This window comes from Quercus lobata, chromosome 5 (assembly GCF_001633185.2).
Source record: "Quercus lobata isolate SW786 chromosome 5, ValleyOak3.0 Primary Assembly, whole genome shotgun sequence".
Classification (NCBI taxonomy): domain Eukaryota; kingdom Viridiplantae; phylum Streptophyta; class Magnoliopsida; order Fagales; family Fagaceae; genus Quercus; species Quercus lobata.
Genome location: NC_044908.1, coordinates 59,444,898 through 59,456,395, shown reverse-complemented (window position 1 = coordinate 59,456,395; position 11,498 = coordinate 59,444,898).

The following is an 11,498-nucleotide window of genomic DNA, read 5'->3' as shown; positions in this document are numbered from 1 at the left end:
TCATGCAGGCACGCCAGGCAAAAATCTTGACCTTAGGAAGGACTTTGAGCTGCCATATTTTCCTCCAAAGTGGAAATGCCGAGCTGTTAGAGGTGCCCTCCACTTGTTCACCTTGTTCAACCATCATAACAGCAATATAATAAGCACTTTTTTACAGTAAATGAACCATTTTTGTTCCCCATCCAGATTTGGCTATCCTCCGGAAGGCTATAGTTGATAGGAATTCTAAGAATGGTAGCTGCTTCAAATGGGAGGAACAATGACTTCACCAGTTCTAATTTCCACCATTTGGTGTCATCATCAATGAGTGAGGACACCATTGGGAAGTTGTTAAAAGGTTTTTTTTTGGGGGGGGGGGGGAGATTACCTTGTGGGTGGTCAGTGATGGCAACCACCTATCCTCTCAAATGTGGATCCTCTTGCCATTTCCCACCCTCCACCGAGTGCCTTTCCTTATAACATCCAAGCTATTATGAATGCTCCTCCACACATAACTTGGATTGTTGCCTTTTTTAGAGTTTAGGATGTCATCATGGGGAAAGTACTTTGCTTTATAGACCCGTGCCACTAAGGAGTTGGGGTTTGAGAGGATCCACCATCCTTGCTTGGCTAATAAGGCCAAGTTGAAGGCATGGAGATTCTGGAATCCCATACCCCTAAAGAGCTTTGATTTGCACATCTTTTTCCTGCACACCCAAGCCAATTTTGTTTCTTGATTCCTTTGACCCCACCAAAAATTCCTCATCATTCGTTCAAGAGCAACTTATGGTGTATGTTGGAACGGTTTGTGCAGCGGCTTTAATGAGAATTTCTCTACCCCTAGTGGAAAGTAACTTCCCTTTCCAACCAGCCAACTTCTTCCCCACTCTCTCTTTAATTTCTGTAAACACCTGAGTTTTTGATTTCCCAATTAAGGATGGGAGACTAAGGTATTTCTTATGTCTGGTGTCTTGCATAGGACCAAGAATACGCAAGATTTCTTCCTTAATCTCAGGGGTTGTATTCGGACTAAAAAAGACCGAAGATTTATCTGCATTGCTCTTCTGACCTGAGGCCTTTTCATAGGCATTGAGGATGTTAATTAGCTCCATGCATTCAGAGGTATTGGCCTTGCAAAAAAGTAGACTGTCGTCTGCAAAGAAAAGGTGAGTGATTGTAGGGCAACCCCGGTAAATGGATAGGCGATTGAGTGATTGGTTTCTTGCTGCATGATGGATGAGAGCGGAGAGGCCCTCGATACAAAGGAGAAAAAGCCCAAGAGAGAATGGATCTCCTTGTCTGAGGCCTCTAAAGGGAGTGATGTTCCCAAATGCCTCACCATTGATGATCACCGAGTAAGAGACTGAGGAAATGCATTGCATAATGAGACTTACCCATTTTTTGTCAAAGCCTAATTTTTCCATGACACCCTTTACAAACCCCCATTTCATCCTATCAAAAGCCTTACTCATGTCTAGCTTGATGGACATAAAGCTTTCCTTCCCCTCTATTTTGTGATTCAAATAGTGCATGAGTTCAAAAGCAACCAACACATTGTCTATGATCAGCCTATCGAAGGTAAACGCACTTTGGTTCTCCGTGATAACATGAGGAAGGATGACTTTAAGACGGTTGGCTAGAACTTTAGAGATAAGCTTATATACTACATTGCATAGGCTGATTGGCCTAAACTCTGTCATTTTGGTGGGGTTGTTGGTTTTTGGAACAAGAGAAATGTTGGTTTTGTTGATTTCTACTATAGGCATATTGAGGTTGAGCATATTCAAAACCATATTAGTAACATCAGGGCCCACTATACTCCAATATTTATGAAAGAAAATGTTTGACATACCATCAGGTCTAGTAGCTTTGGTGGGGAGAAGTTGCTAGAGTGCTCTAGTTACTTCTTCTTTGGTGAAAATGTTGGTGAGATCAGCATTTATCTCTTCAGCTACCTGAGTGGGAATGGTATTGGTGACCTCCAGGATGCCGTGAGGTGAGTAAGAAGTGTATATTTTCTCAAAGTAGGCCAAGGCAGTAGCTGAGATAGTGTTTTTATCCTTACACCAACTTCTTTCATCATTCCATAGTCCCAAGATGGTGTTTTTCTTCCTTCTATCTGAGGCTCTGGCATGAAAGAATTTGGTGTTTCTGTCCCCCTCTCTATACTAGTGAATTTTACTGCGCTGATGCCATAATGTCTCCTCACTATCCAGAAGCTCATTAATTTACTTCCTTAATTCATCAATTTCTGCTCTGCGAGAGCCATCTTGGTCCTAGGTAGTGAGGTTGTTAAGGGTTTTTCTCTTTTCCTGAGTTTTCCTTGGGATGTTGCTAATCACACCTTTGTTCCTTGCCAATAAATTAGATGCACAACGTGTCAGGTTAGAAGCTATACCTTCAAGAGCATTCAAGGAGGTGCCCCCAATCCACGTAGCTTCAATAATCTCCTTATAGTCCTCCCTCTTAGCCCACATGGCTTTGAGGTCGAAGCAGCACTTTTTAGTTAGAGGCAGAGAGCAAGAGTTTGAAAATCTTAAGAGGCAGTGATCTAAGGTAGACTTGGCGAAGTGATGAACCCTAATATTGTTGAAATGGTTGATCCATTCCGAGTTGGCAAAAGTTCTGTCCAATTTGAGGTGGATTCTATTACTGCCCTCTTACATGTTACACCATGTGAATTTCGGCCTCGAGAAGCCAAGGTCTTGGAAGCCACAGACATTCACGGCTTCACGGAAGCTCTCCATTTGCCTCTGTGGTCTCATAGCTCCATCTGATTTTTCAGCCAAAGATAAAATTTCGTTAAAATTTCCACAGCAAAACCAAGGCAAGGAGCATTGGGCATTTAGGTATGTGAGAAGGTTCTAGGAATCTTTCCTCATATGGGGTTCTGGGTGGCCATAAAAACCAGTGAATCTCCATTTAAAATTACTCTGATTTGTGATGGTGGTGTCGATGTGATGTTTGGAGAAAGAAACAATTTCCAAATTTGTTTCTTGAGACCAAAGAAGGGCAAGTCCTTCACTTCGGCCTTGACTAGGAACATTGAGAGCATTAGAAAAACCCAAATTAAATTTAATATTCTCCATTTGTTTTGTCTTTGATTCGGTCTCCACCAAGAAGACAATATAGGGATTCCAACGTTGCACGTAATCGCGCAATGCAAACACTGTCTAGGGGTTCCCGATTCCCCTGTAGTTCCAACATATGGAATTCATTGTGCTCGGCGTTGCTGTCTAGCAGCCATCGTCGATCTGATAGGGGAGGCACCTGAGTTTGTTGGGGGGCTTATGTAGTGCCTTTTTGGAGGGGGATGTTCTTCCTATTCAAAAGAGAAGTCCAACTTACCTGACCTTTTGGACCTTGATATGATCTCATTGGCTTGCATAGAACTTCCTTGGGCCTATTTCCCTTTGTCCCGAGCTATTTTTTTCAAATTTGCTTTTCCTTTGGGCTGTTTTGTTTGGCTTGGGCCAGAGGGAGCTTTGGGGTTAACCAAGGGATTAGAGTTTTCGGGCATGGGCTTTAAGGGGCTAAAGATCTCTTGGGCCTTTTGAGGGGCTAAATTGTGGAGGCCCACTAAGGAGAGTTTGTCCCTGATATTTCCTTCCAAGGCCTTCATGTTATGCTGATCACGTGATAAGCCCTCTAATCTAGGTATTGTTGGGTTACATCTCTGATTTTCCACTGACTGTGAAGCTGTCCCTTCAAGCCCACCACCACCAGCCACATTGGGCATATCACCCTTACCGATTTGACCACAATTTTGAATTTCTAGCCCTAACTGGAGCGATGAACCTGAGTTCGAGAAGGTTGCCGTAGCCGGAGCAGATCAGTCACTAGATTTTCCTGATCGCTCCTCGTCAATGTCCCAACTATTTTGAGGCTTGGGTTTTTCAGAGTTACCCTTTTGGTTTCCACTTGCCCTCATCCGTTCTCCATATTGTTTTGCTAAGTTAGGAGTATGGAGTTGGCGTTGACAATGCTTCTTATTGTGGCCGAGCCATCCGCATTGAAAACAAAAGGTGGGAAGTCTTTCATACCTGAAGGTGACCCACATTTTTTCTCCTTCGAGATTAATGATGTTGCCTCTTCTTTGCAACGGTTTGTTGAGGAGTAAATCCACCTTGACTCTTATGAAACGGGCTTGCTCCAACAGCCACAAACTCTTGTCGGTCTCAATGTAATGACCTAAACTATTTCCCAGGTCTCTTCCCACCTCCTCAGACAAATTCTCAAAAAGTAGGCCCTAAATCTGGATCCAAAATGGGGAATGAGTGAACTAAATATTGGTAACAGAGAGACCTTTTCTCCATCGGCACAATAGCAACAAATTATTATCGAAGTTCCAGGGGCTGTTTCTCTCCATCCATTCCATCTGATATTTCAAGGAGAACTTAAACTGAAAAATGTCCTTTCCAACATCTACAATTCTCAGAACAAAACCCATCTTACAAGTGGCTCTGAGAGTGCTTTTCAAAACTCGGTGATTCTGATGTCTATTAGAGAGAAGTTTTCCAAAAAGGCTTAACGCGCACTCTTCTAGAAGGTTTGATCTGTTCATTGTTATGATAGGGATATCTGCTTCTTCATCCTTTGTGAGACAAAGGTGTTGAAGACTCTCAATCATGTTTAGGCCCATTTGCAAGTGGTCGCTGGTGGGGGGTTTTGGGGTTAGAGGTGAGCACAGGGGATGATAGTGGCTATTTGAGAAAAGGAAGGGCCCTTAGAAGGTTGAGAGGGCTTGAGGGGAGGTCGAGAGGGAGAGACTCCTACATGGGAGAGCTGGTATCCCAGTTGCTTCTTTCTTTAACACATAGGGAGCCACTTGTCAATTACAAATTACATTTTAACACTCCCTCTTAATTTGTAATTCCTATATTTTTCTTGAACTCTTCCAATTTTTCAGAAGTACCAACTTTTGTAAAAACATCTGCTAGTTGCTCATTTGTGTTGACAATGTTGAGCTGTATTTCTTCTTCTTGCACCAATTTTCTGATGAAGTGATGGCGGAGTTCAATGTGCTTTGTTCTACTATGAAACACTGGATTTTTGGTCATAGCAATGGTTGACATGTTGTCATAGTGGGTGATGGTTGGTGTCTCTTCACTCTGTTGCATGTCTAAAAGAATTCTTCTTATCCATACTGCTTCACATGTTGCATCTGTTGCTACTATGTATTTGGTTAATGATAATGCAACGGTTTTCTACTTCTTTGAGGACCAAGAAATTGGTTTTGTACCTAAGCAGAATAAGTAACCAGAAGCGCTCTTGCGGTCATCAATTGAACCTACCCAGTCGCCATCTGTATATCCCACTAGCTTGTTGTCTTTTTCTTTCACATATTTGATGCCAAGTTTCTTTGTACCTTTTAGGTAGCATAGAATTCTTTTTGCTGCTTTGAGGTGGGTTTTGCTTGGTTCATTCATGAATCTAGAAATAAGATTGATTGGTTGCACAATATCTGGCCTTGTGTTTGTTAAATAAATTAAGCTTCCAACCAAACTTTGATAATTTCTTGCATCAACTTTTTCTGCACCATCATCTAAGTGCAATTTCTCATTGAATGCCATTGGGGTGGATATTGGTTTGCAGTTGTTCATTTGGAACCTTTTGAGTAGATCTTCAAGATATTTTTCCTGAGAAATAAATATTTCTCCTTTATATTGGCGTACTTGGATCCCTAGAAAATATTTCATGGGACCTAAGTCTGCCATTTCATATTCTTTCATCATTGTTCCTTTAAAGTTTGCAACCATCTTTGGGTTTGTACTTGCATAAATAAGATCATCAACATATAAACAAACTAAAAGAAAATCTTTCATACCTTTTTTCTTGAAATATAGTGATAGTTCACTTGGACTTCTTTGGAATCCATTTTGCTGAAAATATGAGTCAATTTTGCTATTCCATGCTCGTGGTGCTTGCCTTAGTCCATATAAGGCCTTTTTGAGATGATAGACTTTGTCTTCTTTTCCTTTTTGCACATAGCCTGGTGGTTGTTCGACATATACCTCTTCTTCAAGTTCTCCATTTAAGAATGCTGCTTTTACATCAAGCTGAAAAACTTGTAGCTCTATTTGGGCTGGTATGGCTAGGACAGTTTTGATAGTTTCCATGCGAGCAGCTGGTGCAAAAATTTCATTGAAATCCACACCTAGTTGTGGTGAGTAACCTTTTGCCACTAATCATGCCTTGTGCTTTTGAATTTAACCATCTTCTTTGTACTTGGTCTCATATACCCATTTTAGCCCGATTACTTCTTTCTTTTCAGGCTAATCAACAAGTTCCCATGTGTTGTTCTTTTCAATAGTTGCCATTTTAGCTTTTGACACATGGCAGGTGAGTTTCTTGGTTCAACTATTTCTCTTGAGCAACAAGAGTCCCTATGAACTTTTATTTCATCCTCCTCCTCCATATTCACATCTTAGACCGTTTGGTTCCCTGTGTTTTGTATCTACTCTTAGTCATCACAGAACTAAATTTGATACTGGAGCCATACCACGTGTCTTTCTAGGCAATCCAGAAGTTATCAAAGGATATAAGGTCCTTGATTTAGCTAATAGAACCATTTTTGTTTCCAGGGATGTTCATTTTCATGAACATGCATGTCTTTCCTTTCCATTCTCCACAATCTAATTTTCCTACCATCTCTACTACTGAGTCTCATATTCCACAATCTAGCCATGAATTTTCTTTCCCAGATCCTACTTTAGAACCTTTCCAGTTGATTCAGCTGATTTTATTCAATTTCCTGCAGAAGCTATTCCTGAACCTGTTCTTCCTATTCAAACTGATCTTAGAAAGTCTAATAGGGTGTACAAGCCTCCATCTTATCTCCTTGATTACCACTGCAATTTAACCTCTAATTTGCCATCCTCTCTTCCTGTACCTCAATATCCTATTTGCGATAGTCTATCATATTCCAAACTCACAACCACTCATAAAGCTTTTAGCATTGCTCTACTCACTACTGTTGAACCAACTACTTATCATCAAGCTGTCCAGTTTCCTGAATGGCAAGAAGGAATACAGGCTGAATTGGATGCATTGGCTGCAAATAACACATGGTCTGTTACTGCCAGGGCCGGCTCAACAGTAGATGCAAGAGATGCAACCGCCTAAGGCCCCCAAATAAAAGAAGGCCCCACTTGTAAAAAAAAAAATTTATATATAATATATTTATTTATATATTTTAGTTAAAAAAATTTTAAGTATTTTTATTGCTCAATAAAATGCATTAAAAAGGCCCCATTGTATCCTAAAATGCAAAATATTAAAAAGGAAAAAAAGTCAAAATTCAACTAACACAATTAAATTTTAGGAGACAAATGTATTAATCCATTCTTGAAATATGCTAAAATTAAAATTAATAGCAGACAAATTCATTAATAATATAACGTAATTGTCTTGAAATATGCTAAAATAAAGATTATAAATGTCAAAAACAAAACAAAAACCTCTCATCTCTCTATCTTTCTGCCTGTCCATCTATATTCTTACGGCCTTACCTTTCTTTTATTCATCTTCATCTTTATTTTTGATCTTTTTCCATCAACTCAATCAGCCCCTCTAACTTAAAATTTTTCTTTGTTGATCCCAGCATACCAGCCTACCAGTACCAGCCGGCAGTCACAAAAGGTATTTCTCTCATTCTCTGCTTCAGTTCTTTCTTCCCCTCTTTCTCTTTGTCTTGCCGAAAATAAAGACCCAAGAGTCTTCTATTTCTTTAACTTATATTATATATATTTTTAATTTATTTCACACTTTCACCGCAACAGTCACTGAACAACTGTTTGAGGTTGATGGGATGGGACACGTTTTTTATTCTGCCCATCTGTGGACCTTTTTTTGCTTTAAAACTTAGCCATAGAAATTGAAGAAAAGGCTGGTCCGGCTGGATCACAGCATGGTTCTCACCCCTTTTTTTTATATATTGGTACTGTAGTCAGTGGTTTGTCACATCACGTGACAGACCACTGACCACACTTTTGTTTTTTTTGTTGTTCTTTGTTAAAGACCACAGAGACCACTATTATTTACTTATTTGGTCCGACGGTTTCTAACCCTCTTTTTTTTCTTTTAAATCTAACACTTTATCTATTATTATAAATAATTATGTCAATTAATAATTTAATGTATATCATATTAATTCATTTGTATTATAGTGACACTAATTTATTAAATTATATATTAAATTAATTTTTACTTGTGCAGGTTTAAATTTTCAAATGGTCACGGCTTTAGAAAAATTACAATAACCAGGTTCTATTGTTCTATACTTTAAATTTTATTTTTAGTTAAATTATCATTTTAATTTTATTAATATTTAATTATAAAAAGGTCCCATTTAAATTTTTCGCCTAAGGCCCCAAAACTTGTTGAGCCGGCCCTGGTTACTGCTTTGCCACCTGGTGCACAAGCAATTGGAATATGTAAGTGGGTCTATAAGATAAAGCTCAAGGCAGATGGAAGGAAGCATAGAGAGGTATAAGGCAAGACAGGTTGGCAAAGGTTTTACTCACCAAGAAGGTTTAGATTATATTTTGATTCTTGAAACTTTTTCTCCAATTGCAAAGTTTTTCACAATTAGACCTTACAAGCTGTTGTAGCAATTCAGGATTGGTGTATCATCCAATTGGATGTGAATATTGCTTTTCTTCATGGAGAGTTGTATTGATGTGATCTTATTTAGTTGAGCAAAGTTGTCGTCTCGACTTTCACACCGAACATTATATACTTTTATTTATTTATTACTCATAGCTAGTAATGTGTATAATTTGTTAATTTTAAAAAATTGTAATTAAAACTCAAATAAAATTCTACTAATTGGATATTACTATTTCACTTGTAATTCAAGCTTATAATTATCATACTCAAATAACATAAAAATGAAGCAATGGAAATTCTGCATTTTCCATAGCCAAAAACTATGGCAATTTTGCATTTATTTTTAATGCAAATATTGCTGGGAGAGAGAGGACTGCGGGTTTTTTATTTATTTTATTGGTTTAGATGTAGGTTGATTAGTTTTTTCAATGGTTAATTAATATTGGAATCTTTGATTTTGGCATTTATATATATAGAACCGTAGAAATAATCAAATGTCTTAAAATCCAAACATTATCTAATATTTAAAATCAAAATAAAACTCAAAGCCACAATTTCCAAGGAGAATTTGTGTATGTCTTTGTTTTTTTTTTTTTTTTTAAACAAAAAAAAAAAATGTATGTAACTCTGTTATGTAATTTCTTTGTATCATATATGTCATTCTTAATATCTATTCCTTAAATTAGTTCAAATCCCCGAGAACGCAAATTCATATTTTCTAATTTACTTATTAAAAAAATCCATAATATGTTAAAACAAGGGTAAGATCCTAAACAATGTTATGAAAAAAAAAAAGAAAAAAAAGAGAGAGAGAGAAAAGATAAGGGTTTTTGTAGATCAAGAGCAAATGTACCCAAAAAAAAAAAAAAAATGCAAGCGTAGTCTCTGACACAAACACAAAACCCAAAAATTTAGAAAAGAAACATAGCTTTCAAATAGAAAACCTAATGTATGCACTATGCACATACATGAAGCATAAAAACCCTAGAAAAGCATAAAATTCGAAAGAGACAGAAGGCCTTAAAAATTGCATACATATTGAATTCTTGTACTAGTAAATGGAAGAGGTTTACCTTAGTAAAGGTGTTGTTGTTGGTTAATATGGCACTTGTACTTCTTGTAGGCAAACCTTTATTTTTAATCTAACCCAAAAAAATAAAAAAGGTCTATCAAACTCAAACTTGCTTTCAAACATTAGTGGTTAAAACATGGTTCATTAATTTGGAATAGTACACACAAAGATGTTTTGATCAAAACCAACCTGGATAAAACTAGGTACAAGAAAATATTTTATTGATAAGATATATATATATATATATATATATATATATATAAAATCATTAACCAAAAGATATTTATATAGATAAATGTATAATTCCAGAGAGACCAATATGAACACTCACAATTATTTATTGCTTTGTTCCTATACCAGTCGTTCCTTGTTTCCACTAAAACATGAAAACATTAGAAACATCCACAATACCCAAAATACCATTTTCCCGAACAATATTTTTTTACTTCTTCTTTCCCTTAATTTTCTCATTCCTTTTCTTCTTAATATGTCTTTTTGCTGTTATTTTTCTTTGTTTGAGTTGGCGTTAATGAACTTACTGGAAGTGCAAGCCTAGAAGTTAAAGGGATTGTTAGAGATATATTAGCCCATTAGCATAAGCTCAACCCTAATTCTATTTTGTGTGCAAGTCAAGTTTCCTACTTGTACTAGAAGTCTATTAGTTTAGGGTTTAGTCTACTATATATACACATGTTATGATTCATTATAACACAGGATATATACTACACTCTAATATATTATTGATGTACCCCTTAACGGTTTCCTCTATGGATGTAAGCCGTTAGGCTGAACCATGTAATTCTCATGTGTTACTGTGTTCTATACTTTATGCTTTCGCTTCCGCATCCATACTAGTATATTCAACATGGTGTATCAATGCTAATATTTAACAGGGATAAATTAAAAGTTGAAGTGGTAAATTTCATAAGACAATGTTTCGGATTAATTACTACACTACACGTAAAAATAAAATATTAAAAAAAAAAAAAAAAAAACCACTTTCACTGGGAGGATATACACACCAGAGAAATTAATAATAAATTTGGTATCTATTTTTTTTTTCAAATATATTTTGTTTTAATTTATTTATTTTTTTGGATAAATATCAAATTTTTGGATAACCAAAAAAAAACTAATAACATTAACAACTTGATTTTTATAGTATAACAAATAAATAAATAAATAATTGTAATTAACGTTAACAACCTGATCTTATAATTTTAGACTATTGTAACCATTTCTTTTATTAGTGCATTTTCTACAAGGTTGGATCCACAAGAACAGTTTTTCCTTTAAAGAGATTTCTCATTAGTTTTTCACTTTGTCGTCTATTGCTTTTTTTGCTTTTTATTATTATTGATTTTAGATTTAGTGAGTTATAATTACGGTTGAGATAACTATTTGGGCTATCAATTATTTGAAATAAAAACATAAATTGACTAATTTCTTCCATTGCTTAATTACTTTGGAATTTAAACCATTATTTTTTTCAAAGAAGTATCATCTTTATTTGAAATGTATCTATTTTATGGTTAAGATTTATTATTATAAATCGTAAGGTATATAGGATCCACATGGCATCATGTATACTACTAAATTTAAAAGAAAAAAAATTAATTCAACTTGAAATGGGGAGGTTCCTTATTCCTAGGGGTGTGCTCGGTTCGGTTGGTCGGTTTTGTATGTGTATGGCCAACCAAAACCGAATATTTCGGTTTGTGAAATTCTCAACCAAAACCGACCGAAATGGTTGGAAATCGTTAGTTTCGGTGGTATTTCGGTTTTAGTCGGTTTCGGTCGGGTTTCGGTTTTTCAAAGACATGGTCATTGAGAATCA